At 39.5% G+C, this 16993-nt stretch overlaps 1 protein-coding gene across 8 annotated transcripts in view; it reads left to right on the top strand.

Moving 5' to 3' along the window:
- Nucleotides 1-16993, top strand: part of CTNNA2 (catenin alpha 2) — a 766120-nt gene that overhangs the window by 652929 nt on the left and 96198 nt on the right. The gene's annotated exons all lie outside the window — the stretch shown is intronic.

The raw sequence follows: 16993 nt of genomic DNA, 5'->3' as shown, positions 1-16993 counted from the left end.
ATGTTCTTTTCATTGTCTACCGAAGACAGTCCTTTGTTTTGTAGTAAGAAACATAGGACATTTTCTTCTCAGACCCCAGGATGAGCTTAACTCTGTATACGGATCTCTTATTGATCCCACACATTTCAAGAGAGAAGAATATTGGTGTTAGCACTTGCCATGAGAGGAGAATTATTTTAGGGGAGCATTTACTACAGAGATCTAATGTTTTCTCTTGAATGAGATCCTATCTCTCTCCTATTTTAAATACCTTGAGCTAGATCCTCCACAGTGCTGTGTCCACTTTGTGTCACACTACTAGTGTAACCGGGCTATAAAGTTAATTCATAGGGATGATGTAGAGACTCTGCTGCCCACATACCCTTTCTGCTGCCAGCATGCCATGGAAAAAGGACACAGCAGGAGTAAAGTGGATGTGGTCACACACCCTTATTTTAGGCCAATCCTTGGCTAGATTTTCAACTGTGATGGTTGTTAGAATCCAGCATAAATTAGTGAAGCCCTTGCATCGCTTTCATCTGGGGGAATGGCCTACACAGAGCACTACTAGGATCAAGGCAATGTGGAGAAGAGCTTTGGACGACCTTTGCAGATGATTCTCTGACGTGCACTTGGTGCACTTTAGAGGTCAGAACTCTGATAACCACCAATGGTTCCATGCAGTGAGATCAGTCTGAGTTGGTGTGAACTGAACTAGTTTAGCAAAACTCTAGCATCTGGTCTCTACAGACATTGCTACTGGTAACCAAGCCTATCTGGCCTACCTTCTTAAATAAATACCCATGCAATTTTCCCTAATTGAATATCTTCATCACTTTCAAGAGGCGTATTAGCAAAACTTCGATGCTGGCAGTACCTGCTCTGAGGTTTTGGCTGGATTATCTCAGATTTGGTCTTTCTGGTTTGCCGGGTTTACTTCATGCCTCTGGTTGTCTTTGTAGATAGCCCCTTGTACTTAACACATGTCAATGTTACCTTTGGTTAGCATTGATCAGGTGATATAATTTCTCCTTTTATGTATTCCCCCATGCTTTTTCAGTCTCAGCAGTATAATGAACAAGCTTCTGGCTAATTCAAGCTTCTTTGGTAAATCCAGTACAGTAATCACCAGAGGAATGAATCTAGTACAGTCTAGTAAAGTCTCTTTCATAAAAGAAACATGCTATCCCTTCCCCATTGCAGATACCTACACCTTTAGGAAGGCAGGCACTACTGGGAGATAGATATAGATCTTAAGGGATGGACAAGAAAATGTTGGCTAATGTTTAATTGTTTGTGTTCATCTGTGTCTGTCTTGGGACTCTTTTGAGACGTTCAGATCATTCTTTTTTCTTTAAAACAAAATTGCTTATCTAGAAGAACATTGGTAGAGCTCACCACAGCTGAAGGAAGCTTGAAATGATCATTACTTGAAGCAGCGCTTAATCTGGGGTATTTTCCCATTTCCAACTTTTATTGATTGATTTTCTATTCCAAAATGATTTTCTTCTACATGTCAGCTCTGGGCTGCACTAGCAAAGCTACTGAGCTAGACATTGTGACCTTGTAGCTTTGACTAATTATTACTGAGCATCAGAGTGACACGTATTTTTTTCATAACAACAACATGAATCTGAGGAGTGTATATATGTCTGAAAACCTTAAACTCTCTGGTAAGTTATGATTATTGATTGATAAATATACTTGTATCTAAGAGTGTGTGATTGACATAAAGCTGAACCATGGCACGACAGCACAGCAGAATGTCAGTTTAAGGGAAGATGGGTTGAAATTTTCATACATTAGATAGTTCATTTAATTATTTTGGCAATAGCAGACACTAAGCTAAATGCTAAGAGAATAGTCTTTGTACTAAAGGATACAGCATGTGGGTGGCAGATGAACGCAGTAGTGCCGTCTGTATTGGTAATAGGTGGCGCCATTCTGAAGACAACTGCTCTGAAGTGAAGTCATAGCAGTTGGACGTAAAGTTCTTCACACACACACACAAAACAAATGCATACATTGGATGTTAGATCACAAAACTACAATAATGCATCATTAAAGGTTTGATTGATATACCCCCGATACTTAATAAAATCAAAGCTATCCGGTGTTAAACAGAAGTTTCTGTGAGGCAGACATTTTTTACATGAATTTTCTTTAGATACAGTTCTTCCTGCAGGACCCAATTTCTGTATTTTTCTTTCCTTATTTATTACTAAGCATGTTCATGAACTACCACAGTCTGACTTATTTCAAAGGGTATTTATTTGTGATGTGGGAACTAATCCTATGAGGTCTTGAATACCTACCCATTGACTCATCACCTTGCAAGATTGGGCCCTTCAAAATGGGACTGTTATCTAGTGGCCCTAGGTGTCAAGATACCTCATTTATTATCCCAATTCCCTCACCCCTTATAAAAATATACCACAGTATTTTAATATAATATTTCTAACCCCCATATTTTACAGCAGTGTTCCTTCCATTCTTTGGGCACTCTCAATCACTATATATTATTATCAGGTCCTGCATCATGGTGTTGCCTTAGGCTAATCATTTAGATTGGTATTCTCAAAAGATCCAAAGGGAGTTAGGTACTCGATTCCCATTTAATTTTAACTCCTTTAGGTTCCTTTAGAGATCCCAGCCTTACCCTCGCTCTGTTAGGTTTACCCATCTGGACAATGAGAATAGCTACCTAACAAGATGTTGATTTGTATAAATTGGTTTGAGATTCTTAAGTCTTACATTCCATTAATAACAGTGGGTGAAAGGCCCAAAGTGTTTCTGTTGCTACAGAAAATGAACATGAAGTTTGCAGTTTTGTGGATAGAAGCTAAACTGCCCCACCCACCCAACACCCCTTCCCCACCCTGTAATTTGTTAAATTTTTCTATGAAGAGAAAGAATACACCATCAGATATTTATGTGTGCAGTGGTGTTGTACCTGTGTTGGTCCTAGGATATGACAGATGAGGGGGTGGGGTAATATTTTTTATTGGACCAACTTCTGTTGATGGAAAGAGACATGCTTTCAAGTTACACAACTTCTTCAGGTACTGAAGAAAAGCTCTGTGTGGTTCAAAACTTGTCTCTTTCACCAACAGAAGTTGGTTCAATAAAAGACATTTCCTCCCCCACATTGTCTCTCCCACCAGATATTTATGAGATTTATTGTTGCCTGCTTCCTTTTTGTCAGTATTTTTTTTCTTTTCTGACACAAAAGACAATCCCCCAGAGAGGAGAATGTAAGACATCATGGTTAACATGTTCTCTAAAAATTTGACCAGTTAATTATATGTTATTCACTTTGTTATAGTGGACTTGAGATTTGTGCATGTTAAAGAAGAAAATTGTTTGATAGCAGCAGAAGTGCTACCAGTGCTTATTACTGGGAGTTGATGACCTTAGTTAATTTGAAAATGGCCTTTATGCCAGCAGGCAAATGCAGAGAAAAAAATCCCTTAGTCCTCACAAATCTTTGCAAATTGTTCTCTACTTTGATAGCATAATAAATATTAAGGTTGTGTCGGCCTGGGATTTTTGAAATTGACTTTTCCAGAGGTTTATGTGCTGAAGTAACAGGTTGCTCAAAAGTGGATTGGAAGAAATGAACAGTTTGTTTGTAACTATTTAAAAATAAATAAATATGGGTCTCAATTCTCAACTGTACTCAGTAAATGCTAGACATCACTTATGGAGGGAGCCAACTAGAAGCTGTTTTACAGCCACCAGTCTTGGTGCCTTTTCCGCACTGGCTTTGTCCCCAGCATAGTTTAAAGCAGCCTGGGGCTACTCTGAGCTACACTGGTTGGCGATGGTTCTGATGGGCTAATAACCTACCCAGAGATCAGCAGAACCTAGCAACATTCTAGCTATGCCTCCATCTTCCCAACTATATCCCCTCCACTGGAGATCAGGTGTAGAGGGCACTGATGTGGAAGCCAGCTATACCTGCCTTTTGCCTCACAGAGATTCCCTCACACTACGCAATACCTAGGTGACGAGTTACATCAGCCTAGCAGCCCCTATGGACCACTGGAGAGGTGAAAAGGGGCAGAGCGGAGCCCAAGCATCTGGTACGTTGTCACCTCAGTGTCCCAAGAATAGCCTTCTTATAAATGTCTGCCAGGGGGATTGTGCAGCAAACCTGGCCTGTCACTGTCTTATGTCCTGCTCTGCCACTATCCCTGAGACAAAACTTGTTGTATTTTGTTCATCCGATGCTTAAGAGGCTTGTGTGATAGGTTAGATCACAGAAACCCCCTTGGGGCTGCCAACTGATGTGCCAAGACTACTTCTGCCCCTGCTTTCCTGCCCGGGCAGCTTAGGACTCCAGCACCCTACCCGGTTTGAGCCAGACCCGCTAGCCTGCTGCAAACCCAGACCCAGGTCTAGACCACGTCCCCTAACAGCTGTAGGCTTAACTGAAAGCAATTTACAGAAGTGTTCCTGTCTTTAACACCCAGATGTCCAACTCCAAATAAATCTGCTTTACCCTGTATAAAGCTTATACAGTGTAAACTCATAAATTGTTTGTCCTCTATAACACTAATAGTGAGATATGCACAGCTGTTTGCCCCTCCCCCCCAGGTATTAATACATACTCTGGGTTAATTAATAAGTAAAAAGTGATTTTACTAAATACAAAAAGTAGGAATTAAGTGGTTCCAATTAGTGACAGAACAAAGTGAATTATGAAGTAATATAAAATAAAACACGCAAATCTAAGCTTAATACAGTAAGAAAACAGTACAGATAAGAACCTCACCCTTAGAGGAATTCTAGTAAGCTTCCTTTCACAGACTAGTCTCCTTCTAGTCTGGGTCCAGCAATCACTCACCCCGCCCCCTCCTCCCCTCCCCGGTAGTTACTGTCCCTTGGGGGTGGAGAGGCTATCCCTTTAGCCAGCTGAAGACCAAATGGAGGGGTCTCCCAGGGGGTTAAATAAACTTTCTCTTGTGGGTGGAGAGCCCTTCCTTACTCCTATGCAAAGTCCAGTTCCAAGATGGAGTTTTGGAGTCACATGGGCAAGCCACATGTTCATGCATGACTCAGTTTTTACCAGCCAAGCACATTCCTGGGAAGGCTCAGATGTGGATTGGCATCTTCAAGTTCATTGTTCACTTAAGTGGTTTTTGATTGGGCACTTAATTTGCACTTGTCTCAAGAAGCTGACCAAAAGCTCTACTAGGCTAGTTAAAATCAAGCCAGTACACAGCCAATATTCATAACTTCGAATACAAAAATGATATATGCATACAAATAGGATGAATACATTCAGTATATCATAACCTTTACATAGATATGTTACATGGCATATGTAGCCTAAAACATATTCCAGTTATCTCACATATACAATTTTAAGCATATTCCATAAAGCCTTATGGGGGGGGGCACCATCACGGCTTGATTCCAAAAGTCTTTTTGCTGTATACAGCAGGGAGGCACAAGGTTGTTACTGTTTTATGCAACTATGAGCAGTGGTTAGATGTGAGCACAAATAAGCTTAATCACTAGTAAACGTGAGCACAAATCAGAGTGGTAGTATTTTATACCCATTTTTTGCATTCATCTAGCACAGGTGTAAAAGACTACACAGAACGCCAGACAATGGAGGCTCTATCATCTTCAGCCCTTGGGAAGCAGAGGCATTTTAGCCACTGCAAAGTAGAGACAACACATTCAAAATAAACATGAAACATCCAGGGTTGCCTTTGCTGAGGGCCAGCATTTCTGGAAATAGGAGATTCTATTACAGCCATTTCTATTTGAAGAGCAGCTCAGTGAGGGGGATTGCGTGATTCTTTTAACTGATCGAATGCTTTCTAAATATTCTGAAACCTATGAAGGGGGAAATGTTGTTGTTCCTTTTTTTTTTCGGGCTTCTCCTCCTTTCCAACATGTATTTATCATAGTTATGTGGCCTTTTTTGTCAGCCTAGCACATGTGTAATCCCAATTTGTACAGTGTTCCCTGAATAGACAATGACTCGCATCCATGGAAATTGCAAATCCTTTTGGAATATATCTGGACACCGAAGTCCAGAATCTGCTCATAGTTACATTGGTGCAATTCCAGAGGAATGTCAGTGACTTCAGCAGAGGCGAGCTGCAATTGGCATCAGTGTGATTGGGTGCATCACCTGGTCCTACATTGTGTTTGCAACAATTCTTCAAAATAGAATTCTTCTTAGCCAGAGTGTTAGTTTGTCAATTATTATAATGAATTAAATGTCTTTTAGTCCATACAGATGAAATTAACATTTCTCAGAGGTCATATGAATTTGAACAGAACATTAGGTAAAGACTTTTGTTTTTACTGTATTTGCTTTTATTAAGACATTCTCTTAAAATGAAGCTCATGCTTTGGGTCTGATTCACCACTCTGCTACTCCTTTCCAGTAAATGGTGTTACAGTGGTCCAAAATATGGAGTGAGACAACAGCAATCAGTCTCAGTATCCATATTTTAAACAATTCCATAGAACTGGTCAAAAATATCCATCAACATTTTATTGGTAGGTTTTTTTGGTCACAATTTCTGCAGGTAATAAATATCCTTTTGTTTTTGTTTTATTTTCAGTTGCTGAAAACTGAAAAAAAAATCTTTTGTTTTCAATATTAGAATGAGAACCTGAACAATTTCAAAGAACATTTTCATCGGTTTATTGAAATTGTTCACGGAGAAAAATATGTTTTTGACAAGCTATACATTAAAGATGATAAAAGAAATTGGGATATGTTTTCATGGCATTTCACAAAGCAATTGATAGACAAGTTTAGTTCCAAAGTATACAGGACTTGATTCTGATGTCACATTGGTCTAACTGTACATGATATCTGAGTTTTATGTATGGCTTCTTGGTGTGTTTCTCAACAATTTATTGTGATGTATCTATCGTAAGTAACAGATTTGTGATTGAATATTGTTGTACATGAAAAGGCTCTTCATTAAACTAGAAAATCCTAGGCTAGATTATGATTCCATTGACTCAAGAGATGAATTTGGCCCCCTGGGTTCACGCAAATAAACACTTTTAAACAGCTCTTATTCTAAAATGACTGGGACTACTTTTTCTCTCACTCACATGAATGTAAATGAGGACTAGCTCTGCCGTAGTCCGTAATCTCACACTGCTGTAAAACTGGCCAGAAGAGCATCAGGCTCATGGTGATGTAATTTTAAAAACTGTAAAGTTCCTAGAAAAAAGGAGACTTTAAAGAATAGTATTAAAATCTTGTTAGACTGAAAATCCATGTTGCAGCACATTGTGTTGCCATGTGGGAATCCCTGTCTGTGGGACGAAACCCCATCATACGCTTAGTTCAAGCCACACACTGTTGGAGCACTCCTGCTGTTTGCTCACCTGCCCTTGAGCTGGCAGTAGGTTGTCATCATGGCAACTGCCAAGGGGGTTACAGAGCTTAAAAAAAAAATAAGTAACTGGAGAAAAAGTAAAGATTAGAAAAAAGAACTTGAGTTTCTTGACAGTGAAAAAATGTGTGTATAACAGCTAAAGCAAGAAATATTTTCCTGAGTCTTTGTCTTACTGTTATTCAAGTTTCATTCTAATGCAGTTTCTTCCTGTTCAATATCAGTTTATAAAACTGTGTTCCATGTTCACTGACCCCAGATAACTAAATAAGTCTCAGTTTGTAGCTATACTAATAAGGCACAGTTTGTAGCAGTGCAAATACATGCAACGGATCGATACAATGAATTCAGAATAAATCAACCATTAAATCCATGTATTTTAGTGGAATAAAAGGAGGGAGGACCAATCTAACTTTTTTATAATGCATTATTAATTATCTTTGTGGCTATATATATACATATAGACCCCATAAACAAGTCTTGAATACGGTAGAGTGATGAAAATGGAACATTCTACATTTTCTACATTTCAAATATAGTTTCGGGGTTGATTCTGGAATTCATTTCCATCACTGAATATTGACCACCAGATATGGTGTATGATCTATCTATACACTCAGGGTCAAGTCCTCAGCTGGTGTATATGGGTGTAATTCCACTAAAGTTAGAGCTATGCCACTACACATCAACTCAGGACCTAGCCTTCAGGCTTTTTCCAGTGCGGCGATTTGAGTGAGGAGGATTTCCAATTTTGTGTTTGAGTGGGTCAGCTGGATATTTCATGTCAGCCTTATGTCATTTTATCCTTTTATTGTATGTGATCAGTAAATATTTACTGTTGGTGTGCTTAAAGATAGTTTGATAGTTGACCTATGCAAAAATAGGCAAAGAAATGTTTTTTTATAATGGTCACACTTCAAATGTTTCTGTCTTTTTAAACGAGCTTTCTGGTTCTACTGATATTCCCCACTCTATATTTAGGAAAGATCTTTCAAACCAGGAGAACCATTTTGAGTTTGCCCAATATATGTTATATGTCTATATTACACAAATGGTCAACTGATCAAGCATTTCATTCCAGATGTCACCCAAAAGACAAGGTGGGTGAGGTAATATTTTATGTTGGACCAACTTCTGTTGGTGAAAGGCACAAACTTTTGAGCTACACAGAGCTCTTATTCAGGTCTCCAGAGTATTTTATCTTTAGCTGTGGGTGTCTAAGGTACCAGAGGCAGTTGAGTGTAGATAATGATAATAATGCAAGAATCAGATCAGAGGAACTGGCTTTTTGCATATTTCTGTGAGGAAAGATGTCTCCCCAGGGGGAAAAAAAAGCCTTCGGGGAAATGTTTTAATAAGGTTTCATTTTTTCCTTTGGTCTTCCACGTGCAAGAAAATATTGTAAAGGTCCAGGTTATATGTGGGAATTTAATTTATAGGATGAAAATGTTTAGACTCAACAAATAATCCCTTTCAGTGCTTTTTCAAACACAAAAATACACATGCAAATACAACAGTATGAAGGGATTTCAGACCACTTGTTTTAGATATTCATCTTATTTGTACTGATGTGTAAAACTTCTCAGACACCATTAAAAAAAAAGTGTTAAAGCTTCCTGAGTTTGTTATAAATCAGGTAAAAGATGGTCCCAAAGGAAGCCAAGAGTTTTTTGGGTTTTTTTACTGCTATTGCCATTTATGGTTTTATTCTGCTTATTCCTTGTTGTCACCAAATCTAGCAACTCACAGGTCAGTTTTAGCTTCTATATTGCAATGACTCCATAAATGAGAAGTATATGGGGACAAAAAAAGCATGGCTACATCAGCATGGCTTGTTTGTGTTTATTATTAGTCAATTTATTTTCATATCAGCATGTTCTAAAGGTAATTTGTTTATGCTTCAAGGTGTACAATCCTCATAATGTGCATAGGCTTTTTCTTCGCTAAATAGCATTGGGTATACAAAGTTGATAATTTAGTAGTTCTTCCAAACAGGGCCATTTTACTCTATATCTCTGACACATCCCTGTGGCATCTTTCTAAGCACCCGTCATGTGTTCCTTTCCTCAACAGTTCAGCGATTTCACCCTATGCTGTTTCCCTCTTCAGTGGCATCTCAACAATCCTTTCAATGCTTCGTTTGTTTTCCCTGGTTGGAAGTTTCATTAATATTCTTTGTTTAAATCTAGGCTTTTGCTCATACTGTTCAAACCAAAATATTTATTTCATCTTTTAATGATTTTGTAATAAAAATTATGCTGGATAGAAAATAGGTTCCTAGATAGCTTAGCATTAACAGTTAATGCAGAGGCTTCCAGAGTACAGAGTTTATTGTCAATAACTACAGTCATAACAGTTTCAGAAATTTTAACATTAAGATTTTAAGGCACACAGTATAATGTATTCCCCCTACCCCGCAGAATGTGGATTTTATCATTTAATTGTTATCATTAAGTTTACTTTAATTTAATTCTGACTCTGAAATTCCCATGTGTAAAATAACAGGCATTAAAAGTTAATTTTCATGTATGTTTCTCTTAGACTACATCCTGAGCCAGTCTCAATGTATCAGCTGCTTGCTAACATAGAGACCTCATCTCCAGACCTACACTAGTGGGTCCTCGACAGAGACACTAAGGATGTGGTTTACAAGCCCTTCTGCACAATGATAAAGCCCAAAGGGGATAGCTCCAGCCAAGATATTCACTGGGGAATGAATTAGCGAGGTTACCAGTATGCATTTCCTTGTCCCTCTCAAGGAAATGAGGAAAAATCAAAGCAAAAAAAGGCCAGCCTTGTCTTTTTCTAAGATTCCTACAAGGCTGATGATATCTAGTCCTGAATTTCATTCATTCATGTTGGAATCTGATCAAAAAACTATCTGAGAGCCAGAAACATAACCTAAGGCCCTAGTGCCTAAGAAAGGTAAAGCCAAAAATAGATACAGAAACTCATCTTCCTTTTTCTTATTGTTCTCTGGTTCTACGCAGTCTAGCCAGAGAGGCCGCCATGACAAAAAAGAAAGGGAAGGGAAAGGGAGGTTTTCCATGCATTTTCATGGGAGGAAGTCCATCTGTTGAAGTCCAAAGTGTAGTGCCTAGAGGAGGAGACATAGGAGAAAATCTTTAACTCAGATATCTTTGAGGTGAGACCTTGCTCAGAAAGGTCATGTTGTCCTCTAGCGAGAAACACCCCACAGAAAGAAAAGGAAGACAGGAGAAGCAGAAGGCCATAAAAAGGATGAGAAAATATTTTTCATGAGGATCAATGATGGATACTTCTGTATTTGGCCCCTTAGAACATCATCAGGGTGGAATTGGGAGCCCTCAATAAAACCCAAACTCTTGACCACACAAGCCAAACTTTGTCAACCCTCCTCTGTAGTGAAGGACACAACTATTCCTATGGAGGACCAGTTCCTCCCAAAAGACTCCACAGACAGGAGAGGGGACTCATTATTGAGTTGAAATGATAAAGTAACCTCAGTGGGACTAAGAGCATAGGTAGCATCTACCTGATTCTGCTGGACAATCCTGGCTTTGACTGATATGCTGTCAGTCATTGCGCCACAAAACTAAAAAGGAACAGAGGCTGGTATAGGGTGACCCTGAGAAAGAACTCACTGACACCCTCCTTTAAATCAAACATGTCCCTGGAATTCCTGTCACTTCTCTGTTCCATTCCGTATAAACATTCAGAATCTTGACCTTTGTAGATTAGCAGTTAGGTGTCTTGTTTCTGTATTGCATTAAGTGCCATAACTTGCTAACAATTAATTTAACTTCTGGTGTTGCCAGCAAATCATTATAAAAACTGCATGCCTGTGAGTTGCATCATTATGAGATTTTTATTTGGAAGAGTCAAAGAAAAAAATATCAAAACAGAGCTCTTTGTGATGGACAGAAAATAATCACAATTATGTACACATTGGTTTGTGTATTTATGAGCTAATAATGATCTTTTGAGAAGGTAATCGGCTTTCATGCATGGAACTGCAAAATGTGTGAGGATTGGGATAAAATGTGAGGCCAAATCAGCAATATTATTCCTCTTACCGTCTTTTAATTAGCTAAACCATATGGCTCAGGTTATTACTAGGATGAAAAATTTGTGGCTATCTGTTAGTTCTGTAATAAAAAATTAAACCCTAGAAAAAAGCAGAAAAATATAGTCTTTAATTTAGAGATGGTATTATGTAGGGATATGAATTTCAACAAATTTAATAATTAATAATGCTGCAGTATCCAAGGTCTATAAGAAAATATTTCTTCCAATAATAGATGTTCTCTGCTGTTCGAACAGCGTAGCTTGTGTCAGCCATCACGGTCTCACGTAATCTAAAATGTCAGGAAATATAAAAGAAGGGCCAAAAAGAGACCCCCGTTCTTAATAATATTAGAATCAAAAATCTTTTATATTCATCTGTCTGCTTTCCTTTGAAATATGTTGATGGTCTTACCTTGGTTCTCAGTGATCAGACATCCACATTACGGAAATCACCATCACAACTTGCACTCTGCCAACAAGACTGTCACTACCCTACCAGAAAATGTGGAGAATAACCTACTCTCCTGTCCCGCCCCAGGCTGTTTTTCTGTGTCATGGTTAAGGCATATTGGTGGGGGTGAAGGGAAGAGGAATTTTGCATGGCTGCTGCTAGCTCTACTTCTGTGGTTAGATAGAAGACATCAATTTCCATTGCCATCAAACTAGCACTAATCTATGGTATGAGAGAATGCACCCCTGTATTCACACCCTATACACTATTGTAATAACCTTTGTACAAAACTAATAACCTGCTGGCCACTAATATCATGGTAAAATGTATGTAACAACATTCTATGTAAAGTTATGAACATAAGCTGACATCATGACTGAATTGTGTTTAACAGACAAGTCTGGGAAGTGGGTAAACCTGTTTCTCAAAGATAAAGGACAACTAGACACCCCTAGCCAAGTGTCATCAATGCTATCTATCAAGTGGCCCTCCTTTGGCAAAGAAGTGGGGGGGGGGAGAAACAGACAGATCTGCATTTCAACAAGGAAAAAAACCTCTCCCCCACCAGACTACATGTCTCCTTGCTCTCAGCTGGAAATAACTTTATCTAGGGGTCACTTTCAGGAAAATCATTTTGAAGGCTGACCGAACTATAAAAGTGAGGGGCAAAAGCATCCCAAATTGTCTCTCCCTACCCATCTCTCTCTTTTCACCTACGAAGACAAAAGAAACAGCCATTGGACTTTAGGAGCAGATCCTAGCCTGAAGGTTCGGTCAGCAATGTACTGAAAACATGTGGTAGGGGACTTCACCTTGAACAAAGTCTAGTTTAAGTTTAGGAAGTGCTTTATCTTTATTTCTTCTGTAAACATTTCTGACTTTAATGCCTCATTACTTGTATTCGCTTTAAACCCATCTGTTTGTAGTTAAATTAACTTGTCTTACTCTTTAATCAAAACTAATCCAGTGTTATGAGCTGTGTGAGTAACTCCATTTGAGGTGGCAAACTGTTGTATCTTGATCCCCTCAGAGGGGTAACGGGCCTAATATATCTGGACTGTCCAGGAAAGGGTTGGACAGTGCAGACACATTTGGGGGGGGGGGGAATCCGGGATGGGGAGTGTGTTGGGGTTACCCTGCACCAAGGCTTGTGGAAGCCAGAACATGACTGGAATGTGCTGGCAGGCGGCAGCTATATATTGACATTCCGGGTGTTACCGGCATGCTGGCAGACTCTTTGCTGCCTTAACTCCCACCTGAGTCACTTACAGAGCAGTGTGAGGGGATGACACTGCCCCTCACTGGTCTGAATTGCACCCCAGGATGTCATATATGGTAAAGGAATTTAAAAAGAAAATCATGCCAGGATCACATAAAATCCATATTGCAACTTGCCCTGCCTTAAAATAAACATGAACAAAAAATTGTTAATATTTGAAGTCTCTCGGTCCCTCTTCCACCCCTGAAAAAGAAAGGAGCATATTTTAAAACATAGTTCTGTGTGCTTTACCTTGTATGGTGTTGCAGTAACCACTGAAAATAATGACTGACAAGTTTTAACAAAAATTGCCTTAACTACAGCTCAGCAAAAAGATTTCATACACAAGTAATGCATTGGTTTTTCTTTTTCTTGGAATACCAGAGAGAAAGAGAGTGTGTCCTTTGGTCTTTTCACAGTATGTGCAAATGTAAAAGTTGCTGTTAGTTAAGTTTTCTGTTCTATTGGAGTGCATAGGTGATTTATATCTTTGTGCTAAACCTTCCTCTTTTGTTCAGTGCTTTTTCCTTATTAAATAAATAAAGTAACCTATACAGAATTACAGGGTGGGGGGAATTTTAACTCTACTCACAAATTAAACAGAAAAAACAACTAGAATCTGCTAAGAAAGGAGATGGATGTGCCCGTTTATCTCTGACCTTCGCAGAAAAAATTCTGTTAGGCACTATAAATTTGCTTTCTGCGTATGGAAGAGCATAGAGGTGCATCAGCAGGATGTAAAAAGCATTTATAGCCTTAACGCAGAAAATAAATCAATCATATTAATTTCTAGCTGTCACCTCTGAGACTCATTTCCCATCAGCCACATAAGAAAATGAAGTACCTGTTAACTAATAATGAACAGTAAAGATGTGGACTTGATGGTAGAGTTAGTTATTTAGCTCAGATTAGATTGCTTTTTTCCTTGGCCCACCCAAATATATATATATAGCTAGATGATGGAAGAGTGTCCACCAGCTGTTTTATAAACCCTAATGATACCTCTTTTTATCTAAGGGCAAGATTCAGTCACTCTTCCTCATGCTGCGTAGCGCCGTACTTCTCAAGTAGTCTCATTGAAATATGTTCCTGAGGCCAAATTCTGCTCTAATTTAACCCCTGAATCATTGCTGGTCTTTATTATTATTTCTATAACATTATATGTGTGTGTAGTACTTTACAAACAATTGCCCCTCCCGCCAGTGTGGGTCGGGGAGTTTGGATGGACTAGCAGAGGGATGGCCAACTCCTGGGGAGGGGGAAGGGAGTAGAGAGAGCTCATGCCCAGACTTGTTGGAGTGAACTTCCATCTTGTGCCTCAAAGTGTGATAGGGGATGCCCTCAGGGAGGGGAAGGGACTTCTCTGCCTCCCATTGGTCAGTTGGCATGGATAGGTATAGCTGATTGGTTCTCATTTTAAAGCCTGCCCCAGACACCCAAGGGCCCTCTTGATGTCCCTCCCTGCTTCCTTGTACTTCAGGTATTATTGAGCTGTGTTTCCAGAATGCTGAGGTTCTGACCTGTTTGGGGGATCAGGGAGGATTTTTTTTCTCCGCTGTGCCAAAGAGGAGGGACTTTTGTCTTCCTCGCAGCATTGTGGAGGCACGGGTGAGGTGAAAAGTAGTAAGACTAGGAATTTAATGCTAGGAGGAATATAGGAATGTCAGTCTGTTGCAACTTGCAGCTGGTATCCAGGCGCAGATAAAGGTGAAAGGGGGCAGCTCCCAGAGGTACATGAGATCCGGGATTTGACTGGTGCACCTTTTGCCTGTAAGTGGAAGGAGAGAAGTCTTTGCAGAGTGAGGTACCCCTTGATATCTTCTATTCCTCTTGCGAGAGGAAAGACAAGAGGATTCAGAAGTGAACTGAGTCCTAGGAGTTGTCCGAAGAAGGTGTATCTCCTACTGGTGGGAGTCCATTTAACCTGCACTGGACCCAGGGAAATGCCTGGTGTGTGAGAGGGAGTGGGAGTGCTTCTTCCCATAGTTCACATAATAAAATGGTGGCCTGCTGCTTAAATCCATCCCTGTATCCATCTTCCATTCACCTGTATGTCCTGATCCATAAAATAAAATTTCTTGCCCTGGGGTTCATATAATAAAAGTTACCAGAGAAGTAAGATTACTAAGGATGATATAGTGTGCGAATGAGGAGGAAGACAGCTATGAGAGTAAATGTTCATGAGATGATCTAGTCGACATGCATATCTGATTAGTTTTCTATTTTTGAGTTGAGTATATATATTTTAAATATCATGGGGGTTTGGTTATATGTTTTAAATAAGGTACAAAGTTAAATTAATCATTTGAGGCATCGAAGTCCACCAGAAATGGTGGAATGGATGTGTGTAATGGAGGGATACTCAAAATATGTGCATTTCAGATTCCAGAAGGAGAGTCAGGAATTGGGCCTCAGAGCTTAAATAATATTAATTTAAACAAAATAGCAAGTTACTATTTAGTAACTAACAATAATCACAGTTTAATCATTTTAAAGGGCCTGTTGATGTTACCATTACTGGGCCTTTTAAAGCCCTGATTTAGCAAGGTATTTAAGCAGGTGTGCAACTTAACTTACTTTCCTTACTCCATGTTAACTAAGGGTATGTCTTCACAACCGGTCGGATCGGCAGGCAGCAATTGATCCAGCGGGGATCGATTTATCGCGTCTAGTCTAGACACGATAAATCGATCCCCGAGTGCTCTCCCGTCGACTCCTGTACTCCAGCTCGGTGAGAGGCGCAAGCAGAGTCGACGGGAGAGCGGCAGCAGTCGACTCACCGTAGTGAAGACATCACGGTAAGTATATCTAGGTACGTCGTTTTCAGCTATGTTATTCACGTAGCTGAAGTTGCGTAACTTAGATCGATCCCCACCCCAGTGTAGACCAGGCCTTAGAAACTGATTCTTCAGTAAAGTATTTAGGCACATTTGTATTTGAAGTCAATGAGATTACTCACATACTTAAAATTATGCATGTGCGTGAGTGCCTTACTCATCTGGGTCCCAAATTAGCATGCAGTAACAGTCTCAGCTACTAAATGTGTACATTTTGCAGGGCTGATTCAACAAAAAGCTTTATTTGGGAAGGTCACACAGATTGGCTGTACACCCGCATAGCTGATTCAGCTAGGAGAAACCTGGCCAGTGGAAGTCATAAAACACTGACACTGGTCACAAAAAGATTCAGAAGGCTCATGCAGATAGTTACCTCCAATCATTTCAATGTTTTTTACCCCAGTCCTGAAGGAACAAGGTGGGCAAACCATCCAATCATCCAAATGCCAACTGAAAAACAACAGGTTTCAGAGTAGCAGCCGTGTTAGTCTGTATCCGCAAAAAGAACAGGAGTACTTGTGACACCTTAGAGACTAACAAATTTGTTCTTTTTGTGAAAAACAATAGTGAGAGATATTATCTTGAGACAGAATCAGAGGGGTGGTAAGTGTTATTTCCCCGAACTTCAGAAGGCTCCTTGCACTCATTGATAAGTCTTATATTTTAACAAAAAGTTTGTCTCCAGTGGCTGATATACACAATAATGGTATTGTTCAGGGGTAGGAATGTTTTAGGACTGCACTTAGGTTGTCTCCCGGCTTCATGGAATCTGTTGGTGAATGGGGGAATATCTGAAGAGCATAAAGTAGGAAATATCCAGTAAACTTAATATACATTCATGCACACACACATATACAGCTTTTATGTATACAGTATACATTAAATATACTGGATGTTTATATATATAAAAAAAATCTATGTGTATGTGCTTGCATTCCTGATTCATAGATTCCAAGTACATCAGGGATCATTGTTCATCTAGTCTGACCTCCTGAATAACATAATCCATAGAAAGCAACAGAGAGTCCTGTGGCACCTT

The sequence above is a fragment of the Chrysemys picta genome, chromosome 5 (genome assembly GCF_011386835.1).
Source record: "Chrysemys picta bellii isolate R12L10 chromosome 5, ASM1138683v2, whole genome shotgun sequence".
Taxonomy (NCBI): Eukaryota; Metazoa; Chordata; order Testudines; family Emydidae; genus Chrysemys; species Chrysemys picta.
Note: the sequence above shows the minus strand (reverse complement) of the source record. Positions and strands in the feature narration are given on the sequence as shown.